We start from the raw sequence: 23,415 nt of genomic DNA on the forward strand, positions 1-23,415 counted from the left end.
TCCTGGCCCCATCTGCCTCCTCCTCTCCATTTCCCTGCCACCTCCCTATTTAAGACACCATCTTCTGTCATCTAAAGCCTCCTCCTTGGTCTCCCTACTTCCCTTAACCCCCCTCATCCTTCCTCCACATGACAGCCTGAGTTTTTCCATATATAAGCCAGAATATTTAAAATATTAATCAAAAGCCTCCAAAGTATGAGGCTTAGGCTAGAAATCCACTCCATATTCTGGCACACAGCACCTCTGAGCTTACGCCTACAGTCCCACCTCATCTCAGCAGTCATGACCCCATCTTTGCTCTTAGCTCCAATCCCTCTGGTCTCCTTCTGTATCCTGAACACATCTGCTAAACTCTTCTGTACTTATAAAGCTTCTGCATCTTCCCACAGTTGCCTGTCTTGTTTCTCTGGTGTCTGACTGCACACTCTAAAACAGACCTCCCTCTCCCATCACACTTTATTTGATATTGACCCATAGGTTATTTCTTCCCAGCAGGCTGAGACCCAGTAGCTCAAATGTCCATCAGACTCAAATTTTTACACATCCACTTGTTTTTAAAATAGTGCAAACAAGTGGATTTTTAGTCACTGAGGGACAACCTGCTTTGTACACCCCCATAAAACTACACCCAACATCTGCTAAGAGAGTTTGTGTTTATAAGAACCCAAGCTACTCCTGCTCTTGGATGTTGCTTTCTGCCCCAGAGATACCCTGCCATAGTGCCAAGTGACTCACCTGCATCTAAACCTGTCTCCAGGCCTCCTCTCCCTCTAGTCCCCTTTGGATGTGACCCCCTTCACCATTAGGCTCTGGACAGACTCTTACTACAAGGAGCTTCTCCTTTCATGCACTGCTATCCAAGCAGCACCCAATAAAGATTTAATGTGTCACTACCTCTTGCAGTCATATCTTTTCCTTGATGAATCCCCAAATCTCTTGAACTCCCTGTACTCTTATCCACTACCCTATTTTATTTTTTTTCATAATTACTTATCACCCTCTGAAACGACCTGGTTAATTTGTCTGTTTGCTTTTTGTCTCTTTCTCTCATTAGAACATAAAATCCATGCAATCAGTTAACAAGTCTATGAAAGGGATATTTGTTTTCACCAATTAGCAAAGAAATTGCAGTGTAAAACCTGAAGATTTTTTTTTTGTCCAAGTTGGTGAAAATTTTAGAGTTTGACAATGTTACAAGAGTATGGTGGAAAGGGTACACTCATATCCTGCTAGGGGAGTATAAATTGACTCAGCATCTTGGAGAGCAATTCAAAACTTAGAACACAGACAGCCTATGATCAAGCAATTCCACTTCTCAATATCTACCCTAGAAAAACATCTCCAAGTCTGCAGAGGAGAAACATTAGGAAATAAATCAATAAAAGAGGACTTGCACTTCCATAAAGATGGCATAAACATTGTTTTCTCTATTATTCCTGTTAAGTTCAACTAAAAACCATAGTCATTGTGTATAAAACAAACATTAAAAGACTTTGCAAGGCAGAGAGAAGGTAGACAGGTGAGGGACTCTGGGTCTGAGGAACAAGTGATAAGTTGGCAGGGTTTCCTCATGTATCCTAGACTTGGAGCTAAAGAATTCAATTACCGAAAAATGCTAACAGGCATAAACCAAAAAAATTTTCATTTTAAGCAAGAACCACGCTATTCCATGTCCCATCCTCACCCATACTAGCAGAGGCCAAGTAGGGAGCCTAGAATTCCATCCTCACCAGGATGTAAGGACGAACCCAAACTACCCCATCATCCCAGTTGATGTCAAAGATCAAGCAGGGAGAAGAAATGAGCCCACCCTCTGCCCATGGTGTCAGTGGAGGCCATGTGGGAGCTGCAATCTCACCCAACAGTGATAAGGCCTTCCTTTTTCCCACCTCATTATCAAATAGTGGGTGGGGAATCTGGACTTCCACCTCATCCAACATTAACAAGGTATCACCCACCTTCCATTGCCAAAGAAGTTCAGAAAAAGCCAGCTAAAATAGAATGCCTGAATAAGATACAGACTCTCATAATACTCAAAATGTTCAGATTTCAGTTATATCATTTGTCTTACCCAGAACCAGAAAACTCTCAAACTGAATGAGAAAAGGCACCAGCAGGATGTCCATGCTAACGTGATGCAGATAATAGAATTATATGACAAATATTTTAAAGTAGTCATCCTAAAAATGTTGCAACAAGTAACTATAAACACAACTGAAGCAAATGAAAAAAATAGAAAGTCAAATAAGGAAATAGAACGTCTCAGCAGATAGAAATATATATATTAAAAAGCACTCAAATGAAAATTTTAGAACTAAAAGTATTACAATAACTGAGATTTTTAATAATCTATAGTAGAATGCAGAGGATAGAGGAGATTCTGATTCTGTTTGAATAAAGAGCAATAGAATGACCCAATCTGAACAACGGAGATAAAATAGACTGAAAACTCATTAAAGTAGCCTCAGGAACATGGGAGGCTATAACAAATATTCCACACTCATATCATCAGTGTCCCAGAAAGAGAAGAAAAAGAGGGGAGGATGGAAAAGGCACTAGAAGGAAATGACTGAAGCCATCCCAAGCCTGGCAAGAAACATAAACCTACTGATTCAAGAAGGTGACCAAAGCCCAAATATACACAAGAACAGACTTGAAATATCAATTTACCTACAGGGAACAAACAATTTTAAGCCCATTTCTCATACCAGAAAGAAGTGACACAAAAACACTGGATGAAAAAAATTCTCTTCAACAGTGAAGAGAAAGTCAAAATTTTCTTCATAAAAGAAACTAAGAGAAATTGACAACAGCAAAACTACTCTAAAAGATTGGAAGTTCTCTAAGTGAATAAGAAATAAAAGTGAAGGAATCTTGAAAATCAGTAATGAACACAGTAAGCAAAAGTATGGGTAAATACAATATATTTGCCTTCTTCTCTTAAGTTTTTTTAAATTAAGCAAGAGTAGTGACCATAATATCAGATAAAGTAACTTCAAAACAAACAAAATTACCAGAGACAGGTCATTATATTATATAATGATGAAAGATCAGTCCACCAAATGACAGCAACTTTAAATGTATATGCTTCAAAAACACAACTGCAAAACAAATGAAACAAAATCTGATAGAACTGAAGGGATTAACATTTCGCGATTATATTTGGAGACTTTAATGCACCCTCTGGTAGAAAAACTGGGCAGAAAATCATCAAAGACACTACAGAACTTAACACCAATTGCAAGCAGGATCTACTTATGTTTATGGAGCTCTCTACTCAACAGCAGCAGAATACAAGTTCTTTCAAGTGTCTAAAGAACATATCCCAGGTTATTAAACAAAACAGATTTAAAACAATTGAAATTATACCAAATACGTCTTTCAAACACAATGAAGTAAAACTAGAAATCAATAAAAGAAAGATAACAGAAAAAATGTCTAAATATCTGGAAACTAAACAGCACATTTCTAAATAAGCCTATGATGAAAGAGGAGTCTCAAGGAATATCCCAAAAAATGAGTTGATGGGCACTTCTGGTGGTGCAAGAGATTAAGTTTCAGCACTATGAAGCTATCCGCAGCCACTGTAGCACCAGTTCCATCAATGGCCCATGGGCAACTAACCCATGAGGCACAGCAGACCTCTCCTGTCTCACCCACTGCTCCCCTCAGCAGTGTATTTCAGCAGATCTGCCTGTTCTGCTCCCCACTCTGTCTTTGGTGAGTCCTCTCACCCCCACCCTCCCACAACTCTGGCCTATACCCCAGCTCTACTATACATAAGTAAATAAAATAAATCTTTTTTAAAAATTAGTTGAGTGAAAATTGAAATATAATTTATAAAAATCTGAGACGCAGCCAAAAAAGTGCTAAAAGAGAAATATACAGCACCAGATTATATATATGAAATAGTCCTCAAATAAATAATTGAAGCACCCACCTCAAGAACTTTTTTTAAAAAGAAGAGCAAAATAAACACAAAGTAAACAGAAACCAATGAATTTGAAAACAATAAATCAATAAATAAAAATCAATGAAACAAAGAACTGGTTCCTTGACAAGATCAATAAAATTAGCAAATCTTGCCAAGGCTAACAAAGGAAAAAAAAGACACAAATTATTAATATCTGGAATAAACCAAGGCTATCATACAGACCCTGCAGACATCAAAAGGATGAGAATACTACACCTCTACATGCACAAATTAAACAGTTTAGATAAAATGGATCAACTCTTGAAAAGATACAAACCATCCCCAACTCCCCAAATATGATATAGATCATAGCCCTGAAATTGTAAGGATATTTAATTTACAATTTTGAAAATTCCACAAAAGAAATCTGCAGTTCCTGATGAGTTCCCTGGAGAATTCTACCAAACACTTTAAAAATAATTAACGTAGGGCCTCCCCGGTGGCGCAGCGGTTGAGCGCTGGGTTGCGAAGCTGCCCGCAGACTCTGCAGTGCTGGTTCGATCCCCTGCTGCTCCCCAGCCACCGGAGGCGGGTCCCACATGGCGCGCAGACCTCTCCTGCCGCCCGCTGCTCCCCTCAGCAGTGTACTTCGGTCCTTCTGCCTGCTCTGCTCCCCGCTCCGGCTCTGGTGAATTCTCTCACCCTCCCGCGCTTCTGACTGTACCCAGTGCATGTATAAACAAAAACAAAACAAACAAATAAATAAATAAAAACATGCCTCTATAAAAAAAAAAAAGAAAATCAAAAATCAAAAAATAATTAACGTAATTTTACACTTCAGAAAATAAGAAAGGAGAAAAGACCTCAATTCATTTTATGAAGCTAGTACTGCCCCAGTACCAAAATCAGATAAAAACAGTACCAAAAAAAAATCATACAGACTACTAATTCTCCTGAGTGTAAACACTGAAATTTTAAGAAAATATTTACAAATATTATTTGTAATATATGAGAATTATAAACCATGACCAAATATTGGTTCAATATGTGAAAAGCCAATCAATGTAACCAACCATATTCATGGGCTAAAGAAGAAAAATCATGTGGCATATAAATTGATGCAAAAAGGTTGGGGGACAAAATTCAACACCCATCTATGATCAAAAGTCCCAGAAAAAACAGAAATGGGAGAATTTCCTCAAATTGATGAGTGCATCTACACAAAATTTGTCACTAACATTAACCTCAATGGTGAAAGATCATTGCATTCTTTCTCTCTAAGATCAGAAACAAAGGATGTCTGACATCACTACCCTTCTCATTCAGCATAATGCTGGAAGTTATAGCCAGTGCAAACAGGCAAGAAAAGGAAATAAAAGGCTTATAAATCAGAAAGGAATAAATAAAACTGTCAGTATTTATACATGACCTGACTCTGCCTGCAGAAGATCCCAAAGAACCTGAATCTGCAAAAAAAAAAAAAAAAAAAATGCTTCAAAGTCTAATAGATGAGTTCAGCAAGATTACTAGGTACAAGTAAGCAGGCAAACTTAATTGCATTTCTATATACTAATATTGTGCACATGGATGCTGAAATTAAAAATATAATACCATTTAGGTATAAATCTAACAAAATATGGGTGGCTTGCATACTAAAAACTGTAATATGCTAATGATAGAAATCAAATAAGTTCTAAAGAAATGGAAAGACATGCTTTTTTCATGGATTCGAAGACTCAACATGGTAAAGAGACCAATTTTCCCCGAAACCACTATCCAGGCTTAATATAGTTGCTATCGAAATCAAAGTAATGTGGGTTTTTTTGTAGACATATACATGGTTATTTCTAAATTTTATATGGAAAGGCGAAAGAATTGGAATAATGCAATTTTTAAAGGGGAAGAATAAAATGAAGAGTCTACCCAATTTAAAGAATTATTAGAATTATTATGTAGCTACAGGAAACAAGACACTATAATTTGGTGGAGGGACGGACACATCTATCAATGGAGCAGAAACAAGATTTCAGAAAAAGACCCATATGAATATCTCCAATTGATTTGTGACAAAGAGGCAAAGTCAATTCAATGGGTTTCAACAAATAATGCTAAAGCAATTGGACGTCCATAGTCCAGAAGCAAACAGACGAAAAAGAATCTCAACCTAAACCTTACGTCTTCCACAAAAATTAGCTCAAAATGAATCATGGACTTAAATGTAAAATGTGAAAACCTATAAAACCGAAAAAAACAAGAGGCAAACTTCAGGATCCAGGATTAGGCAAAGAGTTCTTAGACTTAATGCCAAAAATGCAACCCATAAAAAAGAAAATTAATAGTTTGTCATTCAAATGTTTTATTTTTTTCTCTGTGAAAGAACCTTTTTCAAAATTCATAGACCTATACACCTAAAGAGAGTACTCTTCTTGTATGTAAATTTTACCTCAACAAACCTAATGAAATCAAATCTCTTAGAACTTAACAGTAAAATAATACACAATCTAACTAGAAAATGGGCAAAAGATGTGAAGAGATGTCACAACTACATGTCATCTAAGGACATGTAGATGGCAAATAAGCACATGAAGCATTGTTCAGCACCATTAGCCATGAGGGAAATACAAATTAAACCCACAAGGAGCTATCACTACAAAGTTCCCTGATTTATAAGGATAGGTCCTGATAAATCCACCATGAGTGGAAAGTGCGAGTCAAGACTGCATTCAAACACACCTAATAAAGTGAAAATCAAAATCAACAAGCAACTATAAACCAGAGACATTCTGCATGGGCAGGGGGAGGGTTGGATCAAAACAGAGGAGGGAAGAACACAAGGGACCATGGTGATGGTGCACGGGTGAATGGGTGGTGGAAATTTCACAGGGACTATAATTGAGATGAGAAAACATACATTGTAAAAAAGTGAAGAATGATGTAAAAAATATATTAAAAAATAAAAAAATAATAAAAAACACACCTAACCTACTGAATATCCTAACTTGGCCTGACTTAAAAGTGTTCAGAACACTTCCCTTAGCCTACAGTTGGGCGAGATCATTAACATAAATTCTATTTAATAATAAAATGTTAAATAACTCAGACACAGATGGGCATTTTGTAGACATGATGGGATGTGAAAATACATACACAAAATCCAAAAATCGCTGGCAGCACACCCATGCAGGACTGCGTGGTAACCCTGTGACAGTGTAGCCGAGGTGGCTGTCGCCACACAGCATCACTAGAGAACACCATGGGGAATAGCACAAACCAAGCAAAGACCAAAATTCAAAGTGCTATTTTGACTGAATGCATATTGCTTTTACACCATCATAAAGTGGGAAAATCATAATTTCAACCATCCTAAGTTAGGGTCCAGACCATGTGTACACATCAGTACAGCTAAAGTTAAAAATGGTGACAATGCCAGGTGCTCACGAGGATGCAGGGGAACCAGTTCACTTTTCTAGGATGAAAGGAATCTGGTGATTTCTTTAAAAAAAAAAAAAAAAAACTATGCAACCATCATCTGACCCAGTAATCACACTCCAGGGCACCTACGCTGGAGAAATTAAAAGTTACATTCACAAAAATATCTTTAAGTGAGTTAGCAGCTTTATTCATAAAAACAAAACCTGGAAAGCACCCAGCCATCCTTCAATGGGTAAATAGGTTAAGCAGACTGGCACATCCTTCCCATGGAACGTGGCTCAGCAAACAAAAGTAGCCAGCACTTATTCACAGGGTGCCTGGATGAAGCGCCATGAATTTTGCAGAGTGCAAAAAGCCAGTTCCAAAGATTGCATGCTGAGGGATCTCATCTATATAACATCTTCAAAATGACACAATTTTACAAATGAACAGTTTGGGGATTGTCAAGGGTTAAGAGAGAATAGGGGAAGGGAAAGTGGATGTGGCTTCAGAAGAATGGTGGGAGTGGCCTTGCTATGTAGGAATGTCCTGTAAGTCCACTGGATCCTTGTCAACATGAGGGTTGTGATAGTGCGCAATAATTTCACAATATGTTACATTGGGGAAACTGGATAAAGGGCACATGGGGTCTCTCAGGCTTGTTTCTCAGTGCATGTCATTCTACAAGTATCTCAAAACAAATAGCTTAATCTTAGAAATAATATACTTGCTTGCAGTATTGCTTGTGTTCAGGGGGGGAATTGGAAATAGTCTAAATGTTCATTAGTAGGAGAATGGTTGGCTATAAAGTCAGTTCCATAACATGGAAAGTTGTGCATAACCAAAAGAAAAAGATTCTGCCCTAAAAGACTACTTTTACACAGTGCAGTGTATTAAATGCGCCATCTCTATTAAAAGGCACACACACGGTAAAGCCCTTGTGTAAATGTGCACACCCTGGATTCTCAGTGGTGACAATATTGCCCCCAAGGGGTTGAGAACTGATTCCTTCCTTGTGTATAAAGCACCAATATACATATTTTTTATTTATTTTCTTTTTTTTGCACCAATATACATAGACTGACTGCATAAGTAGAGTTTTAAAAAAAATTGCATATTAAAATACTTCATTTGTGAAGGAATTTGTTTAGGAGGGGGGAAATACCTAAAGTTTCCTTAGGGGGTCATAGCAGGAAAAAAACACACAGTTAAGAACTCCTAGTCTAGACCAGAATTCCTCCAACCTTGGTACTGTGGACATTTCTTCTAGATAATTCTTGTTTGGGGGCTGGGGGTTCCTGTGCATGGGAGGATGTTTAACGACATCCCTGACCTCAGCCCACAAGGTGCCAGTAGCAGCAATGCCCAGTGGTGACCATCAAAACTGTCTCCAGACCTTGCTGACCAACCCTGGAGGGTAAAGTCCCCCCACAAGGAGAAATGAGCACAAGACAGAAAACTAGAAGTCACACACCCAACCCCGATTGTGGGGCAGGCTGTGTGACAGGAGTGATGGATCCAGAGTGCTTTCATTTTTGACAAGGAGAATATATTCAGGGCTCGCTTGTGTCATTAAAATTTAATTTTTCAAAAATTGCTCTAGATGAGAGATGTCGTCCGTGTGGGGGGAAGGGAGCTGACAGGCTCAAGCATTGGGCACTCTAACCCCAGCCCTTCTCCTGCTTGCTCACTGACCACCAGAAGCCCACCCTACTCCGTGGGCTTGCTTTTCCCTCTCCCCTTGCAGCCCCACCCCCACAAAGATACTCTCCATCATTCTCTCCATATTCCATGCTTCCCACCAGGACCTCTGTGTTCACACCGCTCTCCACAGGAACACCATCTGCCTGGAAAACTCTTACTCCTCCCTGGACTCCGATGCCCCATCCTCCAGGAAGCCCTCATCACCTCCTGCCGGCACTGACAGGTCCTCCGCTGTGATCCCACGCAAGGGCCCTCCACGCAACACTTGGACACAGTCCCTGGCTGTTTATCCCGGCTTGGTTAATATTCCACATTCTCTGTCCCGTTCCATCCACCCCTCGCCACCTCACTCTCAGCTGAGTGCCTTGACCCTCTGAATCTTGTTGGCTCAGCAACTGTCAGGCAGCAACAAAGGATGGGGTAGGAAGGAGAGCCAGGTGGGTGTGGAGTCCCCAGCTTCCTCCCTGCTGGGTCCCAGTGTTGGCGATGCCCAGAGTCCCACTTCCTCAGGCCAGTTTCCTGGGTGGCCTCTCTTCTCTGCCACTGGCCTGGCAGCATTCTGTAACTGTTCCTGCCTCCTGTCCTCTGTCCCCTGAGAGTGGTGAGGCTTCCCCCGCTGCTATAGCATCTCCTGGGGCACCACAACCTCCTGCTCCTTTCCTAAAACTCTCTTCATTTCCCCTTTTAGACTGTCAGGGTTCTGATCTGGCGCACATGTCCTTCCCTGTACTCCAACAGGAACTCTTTGAGCACAGGAAATGTGTGATTTAATATTGTCTGGTTTTGTTTTTAGTCTCAGAACACAGTGGTTTGCACTGGAGACTCAGAAGGTGGCCAGGGTTCAGTATACTGGATGGATGGATGGATGGATGGATGGATGGATGGATGATGGACAACTTATTGATGGATGGAAAGAGAGATGGGCAGATAGACAGATGGATGAGTGTATGTATGGGTGGACATACAAACTCTACTTTTGCAAACGTTAGTAATGGCTGGAATTCCCTGATAGCTCACAGCTTAGCAGGCAGAGCACAAGCCCTTTCTGTCTAGCCACCCAATATCCATAGCCAGGTTATGAGGCAACAGTATTTTCATAAGGAAAGAGAAGTTTGTAAGGCTTAGATCACTTGTTCAAGGTCACAGTTAGGAAATGACAGCCAGGTACTCAACCTCAGGGCCCGCAGCTCCAGAGATCGCAGTCCTCATAAGGTGAGGGGTGTGGCTGGATGACTCTAGGACCCCAAGGTCCAAACTGCCCACCAGGATGCTCTCCTGGAACTCTCCTGCCCCGTACCACCTGCCCCAGGTCCTGGGTGGCCCCTCCTCTTTCCATGTGCACCTGACTTCAGCACATTTCCCTCCGATACCACACCCACTCCTGTCCAGTGAGGGTGTCTGGGTGTCTGGCTGTGGATGTGAAGCCCAGAGAGACACCCTTCTTACTCCACATCACAAACCCTTGTTGATTCCTTGAACAAGCAGGAGCTTTGCATGTATGCAGGTTTCTGCTCAAAGGGAAGCCTGCTCCTGGAAAGAACTGCTGGGTTTATGAAGAACAGCTGCCCCAGACACCGGCTCCCCCTGGGTCTCCTCCACGTGGTAAAGGGCACAGGCTTTGGATTCAGAGGTGTGGCTGCAGCAATCCAAGCACTGGGATGCTCCACGCACACCTCCCCTCTGATCCCCACTCCCTGCCCTACCCTGCTTCCTCGCTGGGTTAAGGCCAAAAGCAGACAGAAAGGTGGCAGCATTAAGCTGCCAGGAGCGTAAACTGTCATCACAGGTCACTCCCTAACCTGCCTTGTTCACCCCATGTTTTCCCAACTAGAACTATTTGATTTGACCATCCCTGTGAGGACTGCCAAACAGCTTTCCTCCTCCTTTGGCAAATTCAGACATGGAGCACAGCGAGCTTAAGAGGCCCGTCAGAGGTCACACAGCAGGACAGAGGCAGAGCTGGACTCAAACACTGGAAATCTCTGTGACTCCCTCCCTTGCCTCTGGCACCCCCGCCACTTCACCAGGGGCTCCGCTTTGTTGTGGAAGCAGCAGACCTTATTTATTCCCTTCGTTATTTATGCACAGCACGTTTGGAACAGGGCCCTTGGTGATTAAAGCGCCTCGGGACAGAAAAGCCGAACTGAAACATTAGTGAAAATACAGGAAGGAAAACAAAACAACAGCATAGACAGTGATGTTTCCAGGCAGAAGGCAGGAGAGCCTCTGAGGACATGACCTCACCCCTGCTGCTCAGGAAGTGCCTGCTTCATCTCAAACCCTCCTTCTGCAGAATCCAGGTGCCCCAGGACCAGGTCAGTTGCCCTCACCATCAACTTAGTAGTAGCATCATCCCTTTCATTTTGGGGTTAGGCACATCCAGGTCAGGAAACATCCAGCTATGCCAGTTCTGGTTGTGTGATCTTGGACGGGTATAGTAACCTCTCTGAGCTGCAGCATGTTGGACCCTGGTTTCCAGGGTAATTGGGGAATATGTGGAAGACCTAGCACATTAGAGCCCTAATATAGATTTCTGTTTGTCCTTTATATTCATAGAAGCCTTTTTCCATACATCTTGGGGGTAGGGTGAACATCAGGGTCTGAGGCAGGCTGTCTGTGATGCAGCCCAGCTCCTATTCTGACTGTGTGACTGGGGAGAAATGCTTTAAAGCCTCATTTTTCACATCTTTTATTTGGGACAGACAATAATCCCTGCCCTGGTTTGCATGAGGTCTACATGGGATGATCCACACAGGGGCATATCACAGTACCTGAGAGAAGACAAGCTCTCCTTGACTGTTATTTTCCACCTTCCCAACAGTCTTTCTAGGTAGTCAGGAAATATGTAATTGCCCCCATTTCACAGACCATGGAAGCGAGGCTCAGAGAGTTTGGCCAATGTCACACAGCCAGGAAATGGCAAGGATGGTCCTCTGCACTGGGCTCCCACATGCATCCCATGAAAAGTATTAAGATGGTTCATCCAACAGGACTCTATGCCCAAACAGAATGGACTGGAAGACACCTTGTGAAATAAGCCTTGTCCAGAGCTTCCAACAACCTGGTTTCAAACCCTCCTCCTAACTGTGTGACCTTTCCTGAAACACTTAGTCTCTCTGGGCTTTACTGTCATATATTCAAAATGGCAGTTGTAATTACTTCCCTGTTCCTTGGAATCCATGGGTAGATGGTGCCCAGTGCCAAAAACACAGCAGTGCTCAGAAAATGCCATCTTTCCCTCCTTACCCCATCAGTGCATCTGCTATTACCTCCCCTAGGGCTCCTGGCACCAGCTTCATTCCTAGCCAGAGAGACCCAGTGACTGACAGGACCTGACATTCTGGCTGACAGAGCATCTTCATCTCCATCAGCCTCCCCAGACTCCCAGGCACCTGCCATAGCAGCTCCTTTCACCTGGATGCTGAGAGCTAATGAGGCCACGAGGGGGTGGGACAGACCCAACCCAGATCCTCCAGGTACTGCCTTTCTCACTTTCTCTCCCCCATCTTTCTCCCAAATCTAACTCCTTCTCTCTACTTCTTTTCATCCTCCCTGAAACCTTCAAGGAAGCTGCCCCAAGACCTCAGACCATGATCCCAAGATTACTAACATCAAAAAAGTGCAAGATGATTTAATCTATAAATACTAAGTACAGTCTTCTTACTCTAATTGAGGGGCACTGAGAATACAAAACTGAATAAGACACGTCCTACCCTTGAGGATCTCCTGAGAAAAATGATGCATCAACAGAAATGCACGAAAACAATAGGATGTCCTGTAATGAGTAAGAAATGCAACCGCTGCCATTTATTTGGTGCTTTGTACGTGTTTCTGTTGGTCACAGCTTAGGATTAGAGAGGTTATGTGTCTTGCCCAAAGTCACACTAGCAAGTAGGGGATAGAGGTGAGATTCAAACCCAAGTTTGTCTGGTCCTGAAACCTGGGTTCTTTTCACTCTATCAAACTTTATGGAATGTCTGAAATTTAAAAGAGTTATCTTGCAATGTGAAAAGTGAAATAAAAGAGGACAAAAGGCAGAGTGAATAATTTTGCCTGGGGAAGGGGACATCACAGAGAATTCTCAGGAGCTGGACATGGCCAGGGATGTGATGTATGTGTGCATCTCTGTCTCTGTATCTATAATCTGCTCTTCCAATTCCCAAACGCCCTGAACAAAACTGTCACTCCACTCTGTACTGTATAATTGAACTCGCACAGCTGGGGCTGGGAATTGACTAGTTAATCAAAAATAGTCCATCGGAGCAGAAAACAATTTAAATAAGGAAATGAATGCTGCTTGTCTTTGTCCATTTGGATTGCTATACCAAAACACCACAGAGCTGGTGGCTTATAAGCAACAGAAATTTACTTCTTAGAGTTCAGGAAGCTGGGGAGTCCAAAATCAGGGTTGGGCATGGTCACATTGTGCTGAGATACTCCCTGGCCCATAGAGGCCACTTCCCTGTGTCCTCACACGGTGGGTGGGCAAGGGAACTTGTGGATCTCTCCTATTGGAGAGCTAATCCCATCCAAGAGGGCTCATGCCCTCTCTCTTCCCAAATTTTCCACCTTTTAATACCATGACATTGGGGAGTAAGATTTCAACAAATGAATTTCAGACCGTAACACTGCCTAACCATCTTATTTTAACTTGAAGCATATAAATATGCATATATATCCAAACAGTATGTCAATGAAGGCCTCTGAGACCGTGAAAAATAGGTCTGCTGATGGAGTTTGCCTTCTCTTTGTTTTCCCCATAAACCATAGCCATAATATGTCCAACATTTATGCTTCAGGCATCCTCAGAATGAAATAAGGAAAAGCAATCTAAGTACAGAATCTTTCTGTATTTTTAGATTTACTTTCCTCAACTTCATGGGTTTCAACAACACATAATCAGACAGAAATTTTTTTAGCAACTAACCTTTACAGAGTGTTTTCAAAGCATTCAACTTCATTCTTAAAGAATATGGAACTTTCTTTACTATATTTTCCTTGTATCAAATTTATTACTATAATTATATTATTTAGTTAAAAATGATGTGAAGTAGACCCCCCCCCTGCCCCCGGTGGTACAGGGGTTAAGTTTCACTCTATCAAGCTATTGCCAGCCACCGTGACAAGAGTTCATCCCTGGCCAGGGAGCTACCCCACATGGTGCAGCAGACCCCTCCTATCTCACCCGCTGCTCCCCTCAACAGTGTATTTCAGTACATCTGCCTGTTCTGCTGCCCACTCTGTCTCTGCTGAATCCTCTCACCACCTCCGCACCTCTGGCCTACAACCCAGTTCTTGTATGCATAAATAAATAAAACTTTTTTTTTTTTTAAAAATCATGTGAACTGATGAAACATGAGTCCTAAGAAAGGGAAGGTTGTAGTATGAAACCTAAGTTGAATGCTTTGGAAAGACTCCATAAAAATGAGTGATTATAGGGTGACAAGTGCAACTGATTCCTGCTCAACTCAACTCAACTAGCAAAAGCATGAAGACCTGGGTTAACTCGACTAGAGGGTTAACCTACTGGTCTTGGTTTTCTTCCTGCCACCAGCTTCAGAAAGGAGGGGAAAGAGTCATTATCCAGGCAGATAGTTAAATGAAGTCCAGATAGAGAATATTTTATATTCCTGAGTCACCCAGCAGTGGGTGGGGTCCTGCCAATGCTGTAACCTGTTCCTCACCCCTCTTTTTGTTCTCCCAAAAGGAAGGAATGGACTAACTAAGACAAAACTAAATAGACTGTTTTTAACTAGTGACAGGGTCACTATGCCATAAGGGGACAAAGGCAGCTTGTTGTCACAGCTGTGTCTCTCTCCTCCCACTCAAGGCTGTTTGCTCTGATCTCCTGTCTCATGCTGGTGCCTGGAAGTTTAAAACATATGTTACAAGGGGGATGTCAAGAGAGATCGGTCTGGTAGAAGATGAGGCTGGGAAGTGGGGAGGCATCAGTTTATGTAGATCTAGGATACCAGGCTAAGGCACTGGGATTTTATCCTATAGGAAATGAGGAGTTACTGAGGCTGAATCTGTGCTAAAGAAAGGTCACTAGGGCAACTGACACAGAGAATGCATTGGAGGAGAATGGAGGCCAGAAGGACATTGAGGAGGCTACTACAGTCTCCTGGACAAGAAATGATGAGGCTTAAATTAATATAGGGAGAAAAGTCAGAAGAGGGGGATGCCAGATCTAAAAATGGATTAGACATAAGGAACGAGAAAGAATAGTCTCCATTGATGCCCAGGTCTCAGTCTTGACCAACCAGCCCCACCCAGGGAGATGCAGAGGGCAGGAGTGGGAGTAAGATGGGGGGTGGAAAGATGAAGGCTTTGATGTTGACCATTTAAGCTTATGTTGCTGGTAAGGCAGCCAAGAAGGAGAATTCAAGGAGCTCAGAGATACACAGATCTACGGTGGGAATGGCATCTTAGAAATGGAGCTGTTCCAGCTGCTTGGATCAAGTGAAAACCACCCTCTGCCTTGAGAAGTTCTGTTTGCTCTTGCTCTAGTCGATACTTGGCAGCAGAACAGGTAGAGTGGAAAAATCCAGAGCTTTGAGATTATCTTGATAGACTTAGAAATTTCTAGCTCTACTGATACGCATCCTCTGTGACTTTGGATATGTGACTTCATATCTCTGAGTCTCCATTTCTTCACTTGTGAACTGGAAATAAGTAATAACATATTCTTTGTGGGCTATTGAAAATCAAATGAGAAAATGGATAGAAAGCACCAAGGTAGTGCTTGGCACATGGTAAATATTCAATAAATAATGCCAAACTAGTAATTAGCAGTGATATTTTATGTATACCTTACAAAATGCCACCTATTGTTTTATTAATCCTATAAAAATCAAAGACTTGTGGTTCCCGAGTGGAAGGTCTAGTGATGTCAAGGGATTTGAGATACAGGTATTTATTTATCTCAGTACAAAAATACTTTATGGGCAACCTCGGTTGCCTAGGTCTGTGATAAGCACTGGGGATTTAGGAAGAGCTTCCAGACTTTTCTATGTTTCTCCCTCCAGCATACATACATGCACACACATACTGAAGCAGATGGTCATGATCACCAAGGGGGAGGGTTCCCCCAATTGCGTAGGAGCTTTCAAGAGCTGAGTTAAACTGACATTCTGCACCGGGCACTGGGCACATAGAGGGGAGTCGAGCCAATCCTGGGCCCTGGGGGCTTAGAGCCCAGAGTTGGGCACCAGTGAGTCTTGAATGAGTTTTTTCTCCAGGAACCAGTGTCCACCCCCGCCTCAGGCTCCCTGCCCATGCACAAGGCTGCCAGCCCATCTGTGTCCTTGAGAACATGCTGGGCTTCTGACCCAGGCAGCAGCTGGTCCACTACCTGCTGCCCTGACCCGGCACCTATCCAGCTCTGAGGCAGTAAGGACAGAGAGATAGAATCTGAGAGCTGGGAGGAAACATGGAACTCATCCAGGACATGGGACGTGCACTCACTAGACCTGGAGCCAGAAAAAAGCTTGATTTTTAGTGAGCTTGGCCCTTCACCAGCTGTGTGGGTTGAGGCAGTCACTTTATTCTCTGAGTTTCGGCTTCCTTATCTGTAAAGGGGGCATAATAAATACCCACCTCACAAGGTTAGTGGAATGAGTGCATAGAGAGACACATTATTAGGACTGGAGATGACAGATATTCATTGAATGGCATCTTGAGGGGGATAACGAGGGAATATTTGTTGGTTCAAAGAATAACTGTTCAAATAACATCATCAGAAATATAACTCCCTCTCTCTCACTTGCACTCACTCTCATTCTGTGGAGCTGCACTGTCTTCTAGTATGACTTTCTTTTCACCTGGGGTATAAAGAAGCAGCTCTAGTCTTACAGTCAACCAGCAGAAAGCACACATTTCTTTTCCAGTAGAGACGGGCCCTCATTGGCTTTGCTTGACCCACTTAGGTTACACGTCCACTCCTCAGCCAATCACTATGGCCAGGTTCTCATTGGCCAAACCCAGCTTATGTGTGCACCCCCACCTGGATAATAGGGACTGATGGCAAAGAAAGAAATTCCCAAAGCAAAGTCAGGTAGTTGGTAGAGACGAGAGGGGCAGGACTCCCAGCCAAGTCAGAACAATAGACATTAAACGCGTGGAGAGATTCGTTTTCAACAAATGCTATCATTGTCATCATCCTCAGGATTGCCACTGTCATCACTATCAACATCCGTCTCATAATGTCGTCCTCAAAGACAGGTAATAAGTCATACCTGGGTGTTGCTGTGAGCTGCTCCTCCCCTCGGGCCCTCACCCACAACCGCTCTGTACCTAGAAAAGGACCCCTTGGCACTCAGGCAGGGATTCTGAGGGCCTGAGGCTGCTCACTTGCCTGACCCCTGAAATTGCCCAAACCCTGCCCTCATTCTTTCTCTGTGTTCTGAGGTGGATCCATTTGGGATGTGGTCTCTGCTCTCGGCCTCAGATCCCAACTTACACTCTCCTTCTAGCTGAGGTTCCTTGACCACTACTCTTTGCAGACCCAATTCTATTGCAGTTCTAGACAACGGCAAGAAATTGGAACGAACCCCAGCCCCATTCTCTAAAGCACATCACACATAGTGCCACACTTCTGCCTCTGACATTAGGACTTATTTTTATCACTGGACTTTATCCTTGGCTCTCTATCCTGGATCCCTACATCTGCATGGGATAATCACATCAGCAAAATTTTGGTTACAAATAATAGAGAACCTCATTCAAATTTATTTTAAAAATAAAAGGATTTTATTGACTGATGGGCATGAATACAACCCAGAAGTAGTTCAGCCTTCGGGAAAAAACCAGATCCAGCAAATCACTGGCATCACTAATGATCTGGGTTTTTCCCGTGTGGTAGCGCTGTCTTTTGCAAGGTTGACTTCATCCCAAGGCTGTTTCCCCAGTGTTCCCAAGATAGCTTCAAGTAGTTCCCAGGGCTATGTTTCCATTTTTATTGCCATCAGGAAAGAATAGCTCTTTGTCCCAGAATTCCTAGCATAATTCAAACATTTATTCTGATTGGACCAGTTTATGTCCCAAACACATCCTTGGTTAGTTTAAAAGAACCACAGTGCAGTCAACACTAAGCAAACCACAGTCTGAAAATGGGGACAAGATAGTTACCCCAGGGAAATGCAGGATCCTGTTACCATTAACGAAGGAGAAGGTTTCCTGGCCAGCATTCAAAAGATGTCCATTATGGGATACTTAAAAGAGTCAGGTTCAAATTGTACCTGGAGGTGAGCCCAAGATTTGCTTGTATTCTCAGAGACAACTTGCCCTTTTTACTGAAACTCTCTTTTGGAATTTGAGAGATGATTAGTTGAAATTCTTCATCTTGAGTCTGGGTAAAAAGAACATTGGGTTTCTTTGTACTCACTATTTTTCTGCAAGCTTGAAATTATTCTCAAATAAAACATTAAAAAGAATCTATAGTATATGACCCTCATCCTTTGCCTCCATAAGTAAGATTCATGTGGTATTAATATTTGCTTACCTTTGCTGCAGGAATGATGGAAAAGGAGGGGACAAAGCAACCAATTTGTTTAGAATGTTGGGAGCATTGGTCCAAAAAGGAACTTTGAGCTTTGGTTGGTCCAATGTATATAAAGTGACAAGAAATATCAAAGCCTTCCAAAGAAAGAGTAGGGCGTGGGACTGAAATTGAACACCTCCAAATTGGACCAACAGTGACTTTCTCAGGATCACATCTCCTGTTCCAATTACCCCATTGCTTCACAGGAGATGTGGGTTTTCAAGGAGATGGAAAAGGACTGACTTGATCCCATATGGCTAAAGAGCAGACCATGGTGGTTTTAAAATGTGGCCCCCCAATTCTTGGACATTCCCCCAATCAAGAGGTTGGGTCTATGTCCAATCCCCTTGAATCAGGGCCAAACTTTGTTATTATTGACCAACAGGGTATGACAAAGTTACACCACTTGACTTTTGAGTCTAGATCTGAAAAGCCCAGGCATCTTCTGACTGGTTCTCTTGGATGCTCCCTTTTGGAATCCAAACAAGTAGGATGAGCAACTGTGGAAAGGTTCAAGTGGAGAGAAATGGAGGAGCCCCAGTTTTGACATCAAAGTATTAAGAGACACCCTCGGGAAAATAAATTTCAAGTCCATGAGTATTTTGATAAAAGTTCTTTTGATAAAAGTTCTTCAAAAGTCAAATGAATAATGTCATAATGAGTTATCCAGTTTTACTAAAAAATACATACCCTCAAATTCAATACTTTAATTTTTGTTCTCAAAATTATCACATAGTTTCAATTATGATCAGTTTTACTTAATACAGGATATCATTCATTTTATTTCAGGTTTTGATTCTTGCCAAAGTTCAAATCAAATCTATTACCCTGCATATACTACAAAAATGTAATCCCTCCTTGAATTAGTTCATATTGAATAGGTTTAGTTCTCTGGTCCTGATTATTCTCAGGAAACCAACATTGTCTTCTCTATGCCTGGACCATTACATGCTATTGTTTTCTCCTTTGGCTGCCAAACTTGCTTTTTCCTTAGCCCCAGAAGAAGATATTCCCCAATCTTGCAGAATTTCCTCCCACCCCCAGCCTACCCATTCTTCAGTAAATGCTCAGCCCCACTTCATACCCTCAGAGAAAGGGCAGCAAGGACACCTGTCCCTGCGCACAGCCCACAGGGCCCTCTGTTACCTCATTCTGCCTCCGCAGGCCTTCTCCACATGTCTCCACCTCCTTTGTCTTTCTTCATCCCCTTCCCTGGGCCGTTCTTGGCTCTCCTCTTCATCGATCCTTTGGATTATTTTCAGTCATTTCCAGGAAATCACCCAGTCCCTGATGCCAGCTCACGATGCTGATATTTCTGCCAGACTGACCCCAATTCTCACTGAGAGAAACAATCAGCAATCAACCATGTGTATTCAAGAAAAACTAAGATGGACAGATTTCTCGAGCCCTTGGGGGCAGACTCTTGGAGCAAAAAGGCCCTGGATGGGAATTTCCACTAGGAAATTCCAAACCCAGCCTTTCTTTCATCGAACTTTGGGGCTAGGGTTAGAATTCTTTATGTCGAAAGTATCAGAAAACCCAATTCAAACTGTTTTAAGCAATAAAGGGAATTTTTGCTTAAAAAAAACTGAAAAGAACCAAGGTAGGCCTATCTTCAAGTAAGGCATGGCCCAGACTCTCAAATGACACCACCAAGCTTCATCCCAGCACTCCTCTCAACCTTCTGCAATAACGCCTTGTCCTAAAGGCCTCATCCTTAGGCTGATTCCTCTCTTGGTCATGCGACATCTGTCCGGATCTCTAAAGGTTACAGAAGGCCACTCTCCCGAAGTTCAATACAAGTGGACAAAATTTTGTCCTTATCATATTAATTCAGGCCCATCAAAGAGTCCACAATCATCCATATCTCCCTGCTTGCCCCAAATATTCTCTCTCTCTCTCTCATTCACACACACACACACACACACACACACACATACACAGAAAAGCATAAAGCCAGTCAAAAAAAATAAACTCTTATGCCATCATTCAGATAATAATTTTTGATATATTAGTATATATTTTTCAGCTTTTTAAAAAACAACTATATGTTCATGTTTGTATATACTAGATGTAGGAAGAAATATATTGTTTGTGTATTTATTTATACATAACAAAAATATTATGCACAGTTTATACTTAACAGAATGTTTATTATGTATATTAATCTTGAACATGTTAATTAATATTCTTTTACAATGTAATTGTTAAGTGTACCCTTTCAAAGCTAACTAGTCCTGTCCTCTGTATATCAGCATTTCTTAACAGGCTTCCTAAACACCAGTGTTTTTATTTGGACCCCTAAGCAAATGTTTCATTCTATAATTGTCTAAAAACTTCTCTAAAAGTATTATTAATTTTATTCATTGTGACAATGGTATTATGGTTATATTGAAATGGAAGAAAAAGTCATTATTGGTTAAAAGGTTCATACTGACAAGTTAAATGATAAAAGGCCTAGAACTTGCTTCAAAATATTGCAGGAACCAATAAAAATGCAGAGCTTGGGAAGGTGGGAGGTAGGGTAGGGATTGATGAACAAGGAAAGAAAAGTAACTGAGTCATGTTGACCCTTATTGATTGACTTGTATTCTGTCATGGACAGACTCTCATGTAATCTCTGTCACCAGAGAGATGAGAGACACTGGTTGGTTGAAGTTAATTAGTCCCTCACCTGGGTATGGAGTTAAATCTAACAGAGCCACATGGATGAGAAATGCAAGGAGCTTTTAGGCAGAGAAAATAGATGATGGAAAGCTGGAAATTGACTCCAAAACACAAGTCCCATGCTACCTAGACAACATGTGTCTGCACATCTTTTCACAATTTACCAAGTTCCTTTCAACCATGACCTCTTTGAAGGCTCATATTTTCTCAGAGAGGTAGAGGTAGCAACTCCAATGTCAAGATGAGCAAACTGAGGTTCAGGCCAAGAACATTAGTCAGTGTAGAGATGAGACTTAAACTCCTGAATTCTGTATTTTCTCTTGACACTGCCACTGACTTCCCAGATAAGCTTCTGGAAATTCAACTCAGAGCTGCCTCCAAATGGCAAATCATGGACCAAACCCAATTTCTTTGTCCCCAATTCAGGACATAAATATGCCAACCAAGACATCCTATTTATGATGTACATAGCTCTAGACACCCCGATGTCCACCCTCTGTGAATCTAGGGGTAGCATGGCCCAACCTCAAGTGCCCTGACACTTATCATGCTTCCCAGTGGGCCTTGGGCATATCCAAACCTTCTCCATTGGACTCCAAATCCTTCCCTTGTGCTTGTATTTCTTCATTCACTATTTATCAAATATTCACTCAATCCCAGTACCTTCAACATAGGAATCAGCACCTGCACCCCATGCCTCTCACCTCTACTCCCCTCTCTCCTGCCACTCCATCCTTCTGGTCTCTGTCTAGTCCCTCAGGTGTGCTGGGGAGCACTCTTACCATGGGGTCTTATACCCTGTTCTCCACTCACATGGCTCACTTTCAAGTTTTTTAAATATCACCATATTCATAAGATCTTTTCTGACCTCTTAGAAAAAATATCGCATCTCTGAGGCTCCCCTGTCTCATCTCTGTTTTAACTTTTTCCATAACAATTATCGCAGCTTATGTCGTACAGATATGGGTATTAATTATATGTCCCCATCCCATAAGATGGTGAGTACCTCAAAGGCAGTGATCCTTTTCTATTTTGTACATTCATGAATTCTCTGCATCTGGAACTATTCTTGGCCCATAGTAAGTGTTCAGTTAATAATTGTTTTAAAAAAAAAAATAGGGCCTCCCCTGGTGGCACAGGAGGTTGAGCGCAGCACTGCGAAGCTGTCCGCAGCCTCTGCAGCACAGGTTCAATCCCCGCCGGTCAGCGAGAATCCCACATAGCGCGGCAGACCTCTCCTGTCGCGCCCGCTGCTTCCCTCATCAGTCTGCCTGTTCTGTTCCCCACTCTGTCTCTGGTGAATCCTCTCACCCTCCCGCAGATCTGGCCTGTACCCCGGTTCTTATATAAATAAATAAACAAATTTTTAATAAATAAATAAATAAATAAATAAATACTGCCTATACAGCCAACTGGTCACACTCTCTTGCCTTTGGGATTTTCTAGACATGGATGGCAACAGCAAAGTGCCCCCCACCCTGTTGTCAGAAAACCCAATGAGACTCTCCAGGGGAATCTCCTTAAAGCCCCTCTCAAACTTGAGGTGCCCTTATGCCCCACCCCATGACAGCAGTAGGGTGGGGTGATCCCTAGAACACCATTGACTTAAAGAAATCTCTCTCCTCTCTTTAACTTCAACATTTATTGCCATTAAGGCTGGCCAAACCTGCTTCAAATCAATTAGTATATTCTTCCTGAATGGACCAGCACTTTACTTTGCCTGAGGGTGCTTGTGCTTGTAATATATTTCTGTCTTCTGTGGCCTCACTGACACTGAGATAAAAACAATCCAGTTTGACCCCCTGTTGCACAAACATCATATACTGACTGTTCAGAAGGATCTTGCAACATAGATGTCTTCATTTGCATTTTGCACATAGGGAAACCAAGTCTCAGAGAGTTCTTTCTCTCTGGTCTCCACATAAATGCTCACCACACACTTGTCTCTCAGTTTCCCCTGAGAGCTGTGGGGATTGTAATACTTGGCCCTGGATGGCATCCCTAGACAGTGAGTCAGTGTCTGGTTATCTGCTGTTTTCTCTGTAGGGCGCTGCCTCCCACCCTGTCTTTAGAACATTCTCTACTACCAATCAGGCAGCGTCCAGAGAAGCTGCTGACCCTGATCAGCTGGACCTCTTGTCTACCACTGTGATAAGCAGCTTGGTAAAGAGATAAATGG

The sequence above is a fragment of the Talpa europaea genome, assembly GCF_964194135.1.
Source record: "Talpa europaea genome assembly, chromosome: 9".
NCBI classification, from domain to species: domain Eukaryota; kingdom Metazoa; phylum Chordata; class Mammalia; order Eulipotyphla; family Talpidae; genus Talpa; species Talpa europaea.